The sequence below is a fragment of the Fukomys damarensis genome, unplaced genomic scaffold, assembly GCF_012274545.1.
Source record: "Fukomys damarensis isolate Sample0158 unplaced genomic scaffold, DMR_v1.0_HiC HiC_scaffold_11, whole genome shotgun sequence".
In the NCBI taxonomy this organism is placed as follows: Eukaryota; Metazoa; Chordata; class Mammalia; order Rodentia; family Bathyergidae; genus Fukomys; species Fukomys damarensis.
This window is the reverse complement of record NW_022900923.1, coordinates 17,829,818-17,844,061: the sequence shown is the minus strand read 5'-3', so window position 1 is coordinate 17,844,061 and position 14,244 is coordinate 17,829,818. Positions and strand designations below refer to the sequence as shown.

The 14,244-nt window shown below is 36.1% G+C and overlaps 1 protein-coding gene, 1 long non-coding RNA gene and 1 pseudogene across 4 annotated transcripts in view; 2 read left to right on the top strand and 1 right to left on the bottom strand.

Moving 5' to 3' along the window:
• Rabgap1l (RAB GTPase activating protein 1 like) overlaps positions 1 to 14,244 on the bottom strand; it is a 591,762-nt gene that overhangs the window by 232,840 nt on the left and 344,678 nt on the right. The gene's annotated exons all lie outside the window — the stretch shown is intronic.
• LOC104866331 overlaps positions 1 to 14,244 on the top strand; it is a 33,735-nt gene that overhangs the window by 17,005 nt on the left and 2,486 nt on the right. The window contains exon 2 of the long non-coding RNA XR_781414.2: positions 12,142 to 12,321. This is a non-coding gene — a long non-coding RNA (uncharacterized LOC104866331). The remainder of the gene's footprint in view (positions 1 to 12,141; positions 12,322 to 14,244) is intronic.
• LOC117285643 lies at positions 10,720 to 10,837 on the top strand (annotated as a pseudogene).

Genomic DNA, 14,244 nt, shown 5'->3' with positions numbered 1-14,244 from the left:
CAGAACCTTATCAAAGAGGAGTGGTAATAATGGGCATCCTTGGCTTGTTCCTGATTTTAATGTGAAGGTTTTCAGTTTTTGGCCATTTAATATGATGTTGGCTGTTGGTTTTTCATAGATAGCCTTTATTAAGTTGAGATATAGACCATCTATTCCAATTTTTTGCAGGGTTTTTATCATGAATGGGTGTGGAATTTTGTCAGATGCTTTTTCTGCATCTATCGAGAGGATCATGTGGTTTTTGTCCTTGACTTTGTTAATATAGTGTATTACATTTATTGATTTACGTATGTTGAATCACCCTTGCATCCCTGGAATGAATCTGACTTGGTCAGGATGTATGATCTTCTTGATAATCCTCTGTATTCTGTTTGCTAGTATCTTATTAAGGATTTTTGCATCTATATTCATTAAGGAGATTGACCTGTAGTTCTCTTTTTTAGTTGTGTCTTTCCCTGGTTTGGGAATCAAAGTGATACTTGCTCCCAGGAATGAATTTGGAAGTATTGATTCCCTTTCAATGTCATTGAAAAGTATGAAGAGTAATGGCAGTAGTTCTTCTCTAAATGTCTTGTAAAAAAATTCAGCAGTGAATCCATCAGGAGCTGGGCTTTCCTTTGTTGCTAAGTTTTTAATTACATTTTCAATTTCACCAATTGTAATTGGGGTATTTAAAATGTTTTTATCTTCTTTGTTCAACTTTGGTAATTCATAAGTATCTAGAAATCTGTCCATTTCTTCTGTGTTTTCCATTTTATTAGAGTACAGGTTCTCAAAGTAGTATTAATGATCCTCTGGATTTCTGTGGGATCTGTTGTGACTTTGCCTTTTTCATTTTTGACTGCATGGATCTGAGCCTTATCGTTCCTTTTTTTTTTTTTATAAGGTTTGCTTTTTATTTATTTATTATGCTTTTTATTTATTCTTTCAAAAAACCAACTCTTTGTTTCATTTATTTTTTGTATCATTTTCTTAGTTTCTATTGCATTGATTTCTGCTCTAATCTTTATAATTTCCTCTTGTTCAAGTCTTGGGTTTTTCTTGCTCCTGTTTTTCCAGGAGTCTAAGATTCATCATTAGGGTGTTTATTTGAGTTTGCTCTATTTTCCTAGTGTGGGCATTCAGTGCTATGAATTTTCCAGGTAGAACTGCTTTCATTGTGTCCCACAGATTCCTGTATGTTGTCCTGGCGTTTTCATTTATTTGTAAAAACTGTCTGATTTCTTCTTTGATTTCCTCTGTGATCCACTGATTGTTCAGAAGAGTGTTGTTCAATTTCCATGTGTTTGTGAAGTTCCTAGGGTTTCTTATGCTATTGATCTCCAGCTTTATTGCACTGTGATCTGATAACATACAGGGAATAACTTCGATTCTTTTGCATTCATTCAAACCTGTTCCGTGAGCCAGTATGTGATCTATCTTGGAGAATGACCCATGTGCAGCTGAAAAGAATGTATATTCTGATTTTGTGGGGTGGAACACTGTATAGACATCTAATAAGTCCATGTGTTCCAAAGATTGGTTCAGTTCTAGTATTTCAGTGTTGATTTTATGCCTAGATGATCTGTCTATTTGTGATAGTGGGGTATTTAGATCCCCCCTACAATTATATTAGTGCTTATTTGGTTTTGCATGTTACTTAATATTTGTTTTATATAGTTGGGGGCATTTATATTTCATGCATATATGTTTATGATTGTCATCTCTTCCTCTTGAATTGTTCCCTTTACAAGAATGTAGTGACCTTCTTTGTCTTTCTTCATCAGTTTTGGTTTGAAATTTACTTTGTGAATAAGATTGTTACCCCTGCTTTTTTCTAGGCTCCTGTCGCATGGAGAATTGTTTTCCACCCTGTCACTTTCAGTCTATGGGCTTCTTTTTGCACTAGGTGTGTTTCTTGTATACAACATATTGTTGGATTTTGCTTCTTAATCCATTCTGCCAGTCTATCTGTCTTGATTGGTGAATTGAGGCCATTGACATTGATGGTTATAACTGATATGTACTGACTTCTTATTGTCATGTTATTGTCTTTTTGTTGACTCTTTTTAATTTTTTGCCCTCTCCTTTTAGTTTCTTGTCTTGGCTATTTAATTTGCTCTGTTGGGCCTCATGGTGTTGTGATCTTCATTGTCTTTTTCTAGGGTATTGTTTAGAATTCCTTGTAGTGCTGGTTTGGTATTCATGAAGTTTCTCAGGTGTTCTTTGTCATGGAAGTATCTTATTTCCCCATCCATTTTGCAGGATACATCAGTCTAGGTTGTAGGTTGTTTTCTTTTAGGACTTGAAATACCTCACTCCAGGCTCTCTTTGACCTGAGGGTTTGTGTTGAAAAGTCTGCTGTGATTCTGATGGGTTTTCCTTTGCATGTGATTTGTTTCTTTTCTCTTACTGTTTGTAGTATTTTGTTGTTCTGTTGGGTTCCTGTGATCTTGATTATTATATGTCTAGGTGTAGATTTTTTTTTGATTGTGGCTAGTTGGAGTCCTATATGCCTCACTTACCTGTATGTCAAATTCTTCCCCTCTGTTTGGGAAGTTTTCTGTCATGAATTCTGTGAACAGCTTTTTTAAGTCATTTGCATTTTCTCCTGCTACTTCATGGATTCCTATCATTCTTATGTTATTCTTTGCATCATCTAGGAGCTGTGGATCAATTTCTCATGATCCCTTACTGTTTTTAAGAGAGCTCTCTTTTCATGGTTACTGTCTGTGATCCTATCTTCCATATCTGAGATTCTATCTTCATATTCTTTTATTCTGTTGCATATGCATTCAATGGAGTGTTTAATCTCCTGGATATCTGTTCGAATCTGTTTTATGGATTCCATTTCTTTCCTATGTTGGGCATTCATTGTTTCCATTTATTTCTTATGCTGGGCCTTCATGGCTTCTACTATGGTCCTGAGCTCATCTATTTTTTTTTGTTAGTTTCTGTTCTAGAGTCTCGAATCATGACTTTCATTTTGTTCGCCATCTCTAGGGTTATCTGGGAAATTATTTCTGTTTTGAATTTTTCTAGAGCCTGATTGATCTGTTTTGTTACTTCCTGTGCTATGAGTTCTGAGTGTCCTGGCGGTTCACTATCAGACTTTTCATCCTCCTTTTCCCTACTGTTTGTCATTGGTGAAGTGGAAGTCTGTCTTTGTATCTTGCTGAAGTGTTTTCTCATTTTTATTTTTGCTGTTGGGTTGTCCTTGATTCAATCTCTGGGTTATTAAGTCTTCCTGATATCACTGCGCTTCAGCCCCTGACTCTCTAATGACTCATAGACATTCTCACTTTCACAATATCAGAGAAAGCAACTTATCAAATCAATCCCTATCCCTTATGCCAATCGATACAATCAGCAACACAACAGGATCAATCACCTCCTGCAAATCAACCACCTGTGGTAGTCTTCAATCCATCACCGCCAATCATGCGAATTAAATTAAAATCAAGAAGCAGCCCAAGATATGTTTGCAGTGAATAAACTCCTCAACATAGTATATTTACCATTGAGGACGGTGGCCTAGACCTAGTTAGGATGAGAAGAGTAAACAAGTAAAAGAACTGGAGAAGGTTTCAAGTGCAGCCAGAGGACATAGAATGACCACACAATCTTTGGGAAACTGTAAAACTCAAAAGGGATAGACAGAGTGCAAGTATAAGGACAAGAATATATCCCCTTAACAGCAATAGGGGCTCACTTTCCCTTGAAACTACTGACCCTTGAGTGAGGCTCAATGATAAAAAAAAAAGAACATTAATAAAAAAGAAAAAATGATAAAAGAAGAAATCTGAGTTAGGGCAGGAGCAGGAACAGCAAGGGAGATGAGGGACAGTATGGTGGAGCAAGAGACTGAGTTGGTGAAAGAGGACAGAATGAAGAATTTACAGAGTGGAATGAGTAGAAGAAAGAAAAGGACAAATAAATGACTTTTAAGGGCCTCTTTCAGACTATATCTCTGTTGTGATAATACACATCATGTGCAGCCACGTGCAGAACCAAATCCCCCTATCTCAGCTAGCCGAAGGCAGACCCCCGCAACACAGACTGATCTCAGGCCACAAGGACCAATTTGAGCTCCCTGAACTCCTGCAGGGTTGAATTCCAGACAGTTCTATCACAGGTTTCCCCCACCCCTTCTTTAAAGGTGTTCAAATTTGGGAGCTCAGAAATTTACCCTTTATAACCAGCTATGTCTCTGCAGAGTGGGTCCAAGGACTGGCACAATCAGGAGATCTGAGAGCGGGGGGTGGGTGGGGTGGGAGTGCGGGAGAGAGGTTCGGCTATCCTCCTGGTGCTGGAGCAGCAATGGCAGCACCCGCAAAAGAGGGAGCAGCTACCCATACCCGTGGGCTGGGCCCAGGATGGAGGAAGGAGAGACACTGTCCGAGCCCAGCCGCTTTCCCTGGATCTCACCTTGCTGGCTGGCATTAGAGGTGCAACAATGGCGGCACCCTCAAGAGAGGGCGTGCTAACCTAACATTCTTAATAATTTCTCCTATATTACTGACAATGTTTAGGGTGATAAAATAATTACATTTCTTATTTTATTTTGCCCCTTTCCTACACAAAAGATACAATTCTAAAAATACTGCTACTCAATTTACTTTTTCCCTTTCATGTAATAGTAGGAAATATTTCTCTCTCATTAGATAAATATATGCAAACAGCTAAACAGTATTCCACTATATGGGTATACCAGAATTCATTGAATCAGTTTCCTGATAAGGGGTACTTGAGATGTCCAAATATTTTATCAACAGCTTCAATAAACATCACTGTATGTGCATCACTTTTTACACATGCAGGAAGGAATGGGGTAAGGTACATTTTCAAAAGAGTGACTGGTGGTTCAAAGGCTAGAATGCATTTTTAATTTTGATAGTGTGATACAATCATCCCAGACTCTTCCTAATGCAGAAAAAGAATTTTTACGAGAATCTTATGAGTTTCAATCATTTAAATGACCAATTAAATATACTAACCCCTGCCGATACGTTTTCTGAACAGATAGTAAAACTTGATCTCAAGAGAACTGATCTCTGAACTGTGGTAACAATAACCTGATAGAATACTGGAACATACTCAAATTCTAGAAATTACATGAAGCAGATAGAAAAATCTATTATACTTATTCAATGTTCTAGGATTAACTATTATATAAACATCTATTTAAAATGTCAGCCTGGAAAATCTGAATTTGGCTGATTATGTTATTTTATACCTTTGTTAAATTAACTTCATGCCTGAAAAACTGAACCAAGCAGAGTTCCATTTACAAACTTAGAAATATAATTAAGGTACCTATAAAATCAGCCACGTCCACTTTCTATTTAGAAACCACACAACACATATTTAAATAAAATCTACAATTAAATGAGTATACATTACTTTTGTCATTTTGCGTATTCCTTTTTTAACCTATGACTAGAGGTCTTTTCAAAAATTTGGCCTATGAACTTGGCTGTTCAAGTTAGCAAGCATTCTTCAGCTTGTTTAGTTATTTAAAATACAAGTTTATAATTTTTCCTCCTCCAGCAATTGTGTCACTTGTGTCTCAAGTGACAGTGACTTGCACCCAGAGAGCCTATAATACTTCTCTAACCATTAAGTTCTCAGCATCTTCATCATCCTCTTAGATCTCTATTCAAATGGCTCTATTCAAAGCCACATGTAAGATAGCTATAGTCAACCACAGAGAAAATAATTCACTGCAGCCTTTCTCTTTCTGAGTGAATAAAAATTAGATGAATATTTTAACATCTGGTATCTTTTAAGTCTTTATTTCCTCAAATGGCATAAAACCACTGAAGCAAATAAAAGGATTAAATTCTTTTTGCCTTCTGATGTACACTGCCTGAAAAGGTGAGGTGCAAGCTCTGTACCCTGGAGATACAACAGTAAGAGTGCAATGCCTTTCCAAAGGATGAGTCACCAGGCAACTCTGCTTGCTGAGGACACAGAAGTCCTGAAGTAGGGTAGGTGGGGTGCATGGACAATAGCACCACAGCGAGAATGCAAGTAAAGGAGTGGCTTGGTATAAACCAGATCAGGATTAATTCCTCAAAACAATCATAGAGTGATGAAAAATGGACACAATTTTAATAGCACACGTTTGCAGTACGTAATGATTATATTCAGCATGTTCAGTTGGTACATGTACATGACACGAATTTTTTACACCCCCCCACTCCCTCAAATAGTCCCCTTCCCACTTACAAATATGTTTGTCCATGCTTCCTATTATCGATCTTTTATTTTAACTCTTCCATTTATTTATACTTTGGGTTTCTCATATAAGAGAAACCATGGGATAACAAAGCTTGTGTGTCTGACTTATTTTATTTAACATTATGGTCTCAAGGCACATGTTCTTTCCTGCAAATGAGTCAAATTTATCCATCTTTATGGAAAAGTAATACTGCACTGTTTCAATACCACATTTTCTTCATCCATTCATCTGTTGATGGAAGTATAAGCCACTTCCAAGCCTGCTGCTATAAACATGAGTACAGGTGTATCAGTGTAATAAGATGCTTCTAACTCTTTCAGGAAGATGCCTAGAACAGGAATAGCTGGGTTGAACAGAATTTCTAGTCTTAGTTTTTCTGAGAATTTCCATAGTGGATGTATTAGGTTACATTTTCACCAACAATGTAGAAGGATGTCTTTTCCTCAGCAGCCTCATCAATATTTGGTATTATTTGATTTCTTGATTCTATCTATCTTTTCAGGTATAAGATGGAATCTCAGCATTATTTTAATTTGCATTTCTTAAATGGCCAGAGATGCTGAATATTTTTTTCATGTAGTGTATTTAATGGCTATTTCACCTTCTCCTAGGAAGTGTCTATTCATTTCGGTTGCCCATTTTCTGACTGGATATTTATTATTTTGGGGCCTAGTTTTTTGTGGTTTTTTTTGCATAACTAGGGAAAAATTTCCATTTTGTAGGTTGTCTCTTCACTTTGATAGTTGTTTCCTTTACTGTGCAGAAGCTTTTTAAGTTGATAAAATCTCATTTATTGATTCCTGATGATATTTCTTGTGTAACTGAAGTTCTCTTCAAAAGTCCTTTCCTGTGCCTATGTCTTCAAGAGTTTCACCTACTTTATCAACCAGTATATTGTTTGTTTTAATATTTAGAACTTTGATCCATTGAAATTTTAGTTTTGTACACAATGAGAGATATGGGTCTACACATAAACTTTTGCATGCATATAGCAGTTTCCCGGCATCTTTTATTAAAGTGGCCATCTTTCCTCCAGGGCATGTTTTTGGCCCCTTTGTCAAAGATCAGATGACATAATGTGCTTGGGGTTATTTCTGCATCTTCTATTTTGCTCCACTAATCCACATGTCTGTTTATTTTTCTTTTCTTTTCTTTTTTTTTTTTTGAGTTTATTGGTACTTTTTAGGTATACAGTATAGTTACTTTCATTACTGGGATCTTGTACCTTTACATGACAGGTCTTGGTTCTTATTTTTTCCCCGTCCCCCCCCCCTCCCTTCTGCTTCATCATAGCGTGACACTGAATAGATTGTTTTTTCATTTTCTCATATTTTTTTCTTTTCCCTTATTACCTTTCCCCTACCCTTCCCACTTTCCCTCCACCTTTAGCCCTTTTTTCCTATTTCACATTGTTAATTATCCCATTAGGATCTTGTGGACTCTTATAGTTTTTCACACCAGAGAAACTATTTGGTATTTACACGTGTCTTATTTCACTTAGGAGTATATCCTCAAAATGTATCCATTTTCCTATGAATGATTCTAATTTCTCCTTCTTTATGGCTGAGTAGTATTCCATTTTATAGAAATCTTCTTTATCTGTTTCTGTACCAGTAGAGTACCATGTTATTTTTATCACTTTGGTTTTATCATGTAGCTTGAAATCTGGGATTATGATGTCTCTCTTTCATTCTTATTGTTCATAATTGCTCTTGCTATTCTGTGTCTCTTCTGGTTCCATATGAATTTAGGATTGTTTTCGTAGTTCTGTGAAGAATGGCACTGATTTTTTCTTTGTTTGTTGCTTGTTTGGCTTTTTTTTACCAGGGATTGAACTCAGGACCATGCACCTGCGAGGCAGAGGCAGGTGCACCACTGAGCTAAATCCCTGGCCTGGTATTGGTATTTTGACTGGGACTACATCAAGTTTTCGAAGTATGGCAAACCACCAGGGTTACCTTTATATCTTCTAATGTCCTCTTTGATCTACTCTTTTAGAATACTGTAATTTTTGTTGTAGAGGTCTTCAATTCCCTTGGTCAAAGTAATTCCTAGGTAATTTTTCTTGATACTGTGAATGGTATTACTTCCCCAATTTCTTTCTCAATGAGTTCATTGTTGGTATACAGGACTGCTATTGATTTTGTAACCTGTTACCTTGTTGGATTTATTAGTTCTGAGTCTTTTGGTGGAATTTTTGGGGTCTTTTATATAAAGGATCGTGTCATCTGCAAACAAGGATAGTTTGGCTTCATCCTTGCCTGTATATATCCCCTTTATTTCTTTCTCTTGCCTGACTGCTGTAGCTAAAGATTTAAATTCCACAGTGAACAGGAATGGCGACAGTAGACATCCTGATAGGAGAGGAAAGTGTTTCACCTTTTCCCCTGTTAATATGATGTTGAAAATAGGCTCGTACTAAATCTTTTATCAAATTTTATGCTTAAGATATAAAGCTTAAATACTGAATCTCTCCCTGTGCTCTTCACACACAGAAAACAATATTCAATACTGTTCTTCAAAAATAAAACCATTTAAAGGTTTAAACTTGAACCAAAAAGAGAAATCTGTGAATATTAACTAACAATTCTAGCTTTTAAATCTTATTTTCTGAAATATAAGTATATTTGGAGGACAGTGGTAGTCTTGGAAGTTAGCATTCTTTATGTCTAACTTTGGCAATAGAGTCAAGTTTTAAATTTTCAGTTAATGTGTCAAATGAAAATAGTAAGTTAAACCTACAAAATACCAGTCCAGCTAAGATGGAATCAATACTATCTGTGAAGACAATGATCAGATTCAATAAGGTGTTATGGAGTCTGAGATATTATCTTATTATAAAACAGAATAAAATGAACTCCCATGAAGACAAAATAGGAACGCTAACAAAATGAGTGAAATGACCTCTTCTTTCTAGTTTAAAGATTAATGGGATCTCTTTAGCATGTCTACCTGGGCTTTCTATGGTATCTCTCCTTCTCCAATTAATATTTTCATTATCAGTAGCAGCAGTCATGGTAAACATACAAAATTTACCAAAGATATCAAAGATTAAAAAAATGAAAACAAATATCTAAGAATTCTACAAAACAAGATTAAACAGCAAATACTGATTGATACATCTACTGGGAAGGAAAATAAAGGATTCACATATTAAGTTGTAATAAAAGGCTGAGTTCAGATTTATAATATTATGCAATATAAATATATGATATGAAAACATATTTTAGAAATACTAAACAATATCCATGGTATGCAGCTCAGTGGTGCCTCACTTGTAAAATGCAAGGTCCTGAGTTTGGTTCCTGGTACCAAAAAGTAAAATAAAAAAAACAATATTCACTTTGTGATGGTTACTAATGACTTCAATAGTGACTGAAAAATTTACTGAAAATAAATTATTGGCTTTCTCTACAAATGAACAGAATATTGTGCTAATAATTCCAGTAACATGCCAGGGATTTAGTTCAGTGGCACTGTGCCTGCCTCGCAAGCACGAGGTCCTGAGTTCAATTCCTGGTACAAAATGATGATGATGATGATGATGATGATGATGATGATGATGATGATGATGATGATGATCCCTGTAACAAGTTGGCAAATAGGGGTCCTGGAGTAACATTAGCCATGTGAGGCAACAACCCATACCTTGTGTAACCCTTGAAAATAAATGGATGGAAGCCCGACACGAAGTACAGCAGCGATGCAGCAGCATCCCAGAGTGTACTATGTCTGTTATATGGGTAAAATGGATAAGGGCAGAGTTTCAAGAGCACAGGAAAAGTGAAAAGTTGAGTATTTGTTACTTTTTCTTTGTAACATAAGCTATTTAACTGTAAGTTTGTATCATTTAATTTTAACAGTGGCTGTGTTTAACAAGTGCTTCATAAAAGTCCTCAGATTTTAACACGTGGCTCTCATTAACTGGTACAATTTGACTCTAGTACAGTTCTGAGACACACCACGATGGAGAATCAGGACTGCATTCAAAGTGCAGTGGGAAATCACTCGAGAGCTTTAGGCAGAACTGATTTTTATTTTTACTGGAGTCAATGAGCTGCTGTATGGAGAATAGGTTACAGGAAAGAAGATTATGTAAGTTTAGTAAGAATCTGTCCCTTTTATTTTGTTTGAAGCTGTAATCTACAATAAGCTACACTCAACTATTTCTCTCAAAAAAAGGCTACCCAGGGCCAGGGATTTAGTCAGTGGTTTAGGTGCCTGCCTCACAAGTACAAGGGCCGGAGTTCAATCTGTGGTACCAAAAAAACAAAAAGCTACCCAGAAACAGATAATCAATATAGAAAATCGCCTGTAATCCCAGCACTTGGGAGGCTGAGGCAGGGGGATCACTGTGAGTTCAAGTACAGCCTGGGCTACATAGTGAATTCCAGGTCAGTATCAACTACATAGTGAGACCCTGTCTCAAAAAACAAAACAAAACAAAAAAAACCAAACCCCCCCCAAAAAAGAAAGAAAGAAAGAAAAGAAAATGTAGCTTTGCACAGTGGCAGTATCGTAGCCAATGAGGTTTATCCGAGGCGCGATTATTGCTAATTGAAGAGAAAATGTGCTACAGTGGGAAAAACGTAATTTTGGAGTTATAACAATAGATATGAATGCCCAGGTAAGGTTTTAGTTATTAGCTGAATGATCTTGAGCAGGTGACTTTTCAGTGCCTGAACTCTTTAGTGCTAAAATCTTAAAAATAATAATACATGTGTATACTATCAGAATTAAATGAAATAAGCTGCCGGGCATGGTGGTATAAACCTGTAATCCCAGCATTCGGGAGGCTGAGGCAGAAAGATCACCGTGAGTTCGAGCCCAGCCTGGGCTAAATAGTGAGTTCCAGGTCAGTATGAACTACCTAGTGAGACCCTGTCTCAAAAACAAACAAACAAAAAAAGAATTAAATGAAATATATGTGCATACTATTGGTGATCAATAAATGCAAATTCTCTTCCCTTTCTCTCTTTGAAAACAGACACATCACAACTACTAGAGTGCTTTACACAATGGTACTCAAAAGAATAAATAAACGCAAAAGTAAAAGTTTTACCTGATTACAACTTCCAAAATTACAATTTAGATTTTAACAGTCTTACTTAGGTAAAACCTTTCTAACTGTTACACTGAACTGTTAGAATGACATGTTCTTAAAAGTAGCAAAAGTGAGGCCAGGGATTTAGCTCAGTGGTTCCGCTGCCTGCCTTGCAAACACAAGGAACCGAGTTTGATCCCAGTACCAAAAAAAAAAAAAAAAAAAAAAAAAAAAAAAAAAGTAGCAAAAATATGCTATTCTTTACATAAAAAACAGTATTTCTTATATATCACTGGGAAGAATGCCTCCTTTCCAACCTTTTGTTAAATCAACAGTAACAAATTGCACTTTTTCTGTTTTCTTTGTAGTTAGGATATACAGGCTCACGGTGAATGACTGGGTGAATGACTATGTAGCACAGCTCTGTCTTTGAAACTTCACCGATCTTCTGAGGTTGATCATAAATAGAATTTGGACTTCAAAGTCTTTATTATTCCCCTTAACTTTGTGAGATCTTTGCTTTCTCTGAAAGCCAAAAATTTTTGTTACATACATTGTATTATCTGCCTATCCCTACCCTCTGTAATTTGTATGTTCCTGAACTTTCTGCAATAGACCTTAACATACAGCCTTCAACAAATACCCAGTGTGATGGTTGATTGATTGTTTCAATTTGAGTAAGTAAGGCCCACATACACTGGCTCAGCATAGTTCTGGTGTGAAGGACCCATCCTAGTTAGCACTTCTTCCAGAATGGTATAAAAGAGAAACAAGGAAGAAAAGATTGCTTCTGCTTTCTTTGGAGAAGCACCATTCTTTACTTTCACCTTGGATGCCGTCTTCTGGCTTCCAGAGCAAACTCTTCTGCTTCCAGGACCAGCCCTGCAGCCTTCTGACACAGACCCTTCAGCTTTCCATCACAGACTTTCGGCCCCGATACTGAACAGCACTGGACACTACACTGAGCTCCAGGCCTTTGATTGGATCCTTTGGACCCCTGCTGCACAGACAGACGTCTTGCACTCTTCCACACTCGACTCTGTGGGTGACCACTGTAAGCCAATTTCGTAAATTCTTACATATTTGTACATCTTGTATTAAATCTGCTTTCTGACTGATACACCAAGTATATTAAATAGTTTTTAAAAGATAACTTTTGCAAAACTCTTAAGTACATTTGCCTATAAAAATGAAGCCATGCCACATGAGTAAGGCAATCTGTTAGGTATTGCCAAAGTTTGTAAAAGTTAACAAAAGCATAGAAAGTGGCATGAAAGCTTGAAGCAAGTAGCTGCTAAATGCAGCAATATAAAATATAAGGAATTTTTGTATTAACTATATTTTATGTTGACTAACAACTTATCCCTAAATTAATGTAAAGAAAATCAAGATCTGAGACCCAAAACCTGGATGTACCATCAGTCATCTTACTGTATGCAATTTACCCATTAGGAGTGATATCTCCCACCTTAAAAAGAAAAACATTAAAGTGGCTATTTAACCTATTATAGTGATTAATATTTTATTCAGCAAGACAATCTAATTTATCATTGGCATGCAATTAAAGCATAACAAAAATAATCGAACAATATATTTTAAATAAAATATGAAGATGCAGGAACACGGTAGGTATTTAATATTTCATACCCATTTTTGCCATGTATAGTTATTTTGTAATGTAATTATTGTTATATGATTGGAAAAAGAAGAAGATAAACATTAAAATCTTATAATTTAAAATCTCAAACTATTATTCATGGTGCTATGAAACACAAAAAATACCTCTCGGGCGTGCATAATCAAGCGTGCTGTAATCACCGTGTGGTAGCAGATGTTGATAACGAACTGCCATCTGTGCTAATGGAAAAGATCACCGAATGGAGAACAGCTCCAAGCCTCACTGCTTACCTCCACAACGAACCACAAAACAAAGCACTCTAAGTACTATGAAAGTCTTTGAGACCATACATCAAGGTATTTTTAGAAGTAAATTTGTGTTTTGATAATTAAAAATAATGTCCATATTTAGGATATTTTATTATTCATATCCCTTTGAATGTTCCCTTTTTTCTATAAAGGCAATGAACACTCCACTGACTTTCTTAAGTTTCTTCAACAAAGATAGTTGTTAGTCACTATTTTGAAAGTTATAAGCTCATGAGTCTTCATCTTCTGTTTATACACAAGAAAGCAAACAGAATGAAAACTATGAAACATTTGTTTATTTTCTCTTCCAAATGCTAAAATACATTTAAATTGAATGTCTTTAGCCAGCAAACACAGTCATTGAACAATATATTAATTTCCCATATGTTAACAATTTAGAAATTAGTAGGAGCAGAGGCCAAAATAAAATTGGCTGGGCAAATACAAGTAAAAATAATAGTAATAACTATCGTATTTATGATTCCATTTGATTCTCACAAAAACCCTTTGAAATAGCTAATATTTCACATTTTGAGCATGTAAGAACTACTGAAGTTCAGAGAAGTTAAGTGACTTGCCAGTAACTATAGATCTTTTAGGTTAAGCTTGGATTTACTATTGTTACTATGCTCTTTTTGTGCTATGTACAAAATAAGTTATTCAATAAGGTATTCAATACAACAACCCTAGACGAATAAGAAAATTATTTCAACTTTATAAATGGAGTCCCTGAAGTTCAGTTTAGAAATCTTCCCAAGGTCTTATAACTTGATAGATATTAAGCCACAATTCAAATTCAGTTACACTTCACATCCTTTGAAGGATTTCAGCTTTAAAGTGCCAGATAAGCAAAGGCACAAAGGGGAAGGATAGGGGAAAAGAAAGATGGGAATGGAATTAGCATGGGAAAAAGAAAAAACAGGAAATAAAGTCTTTGTAGATGGCGGGGTGGGGGGGGTGGGAAGTGGAGAGGTTGAAGGGAGGGCAGGGGAAGGGGGAAAAAGTAAGAACCAAGATGGATCATGTAAAGGTGCAAATTTCATGATGAATG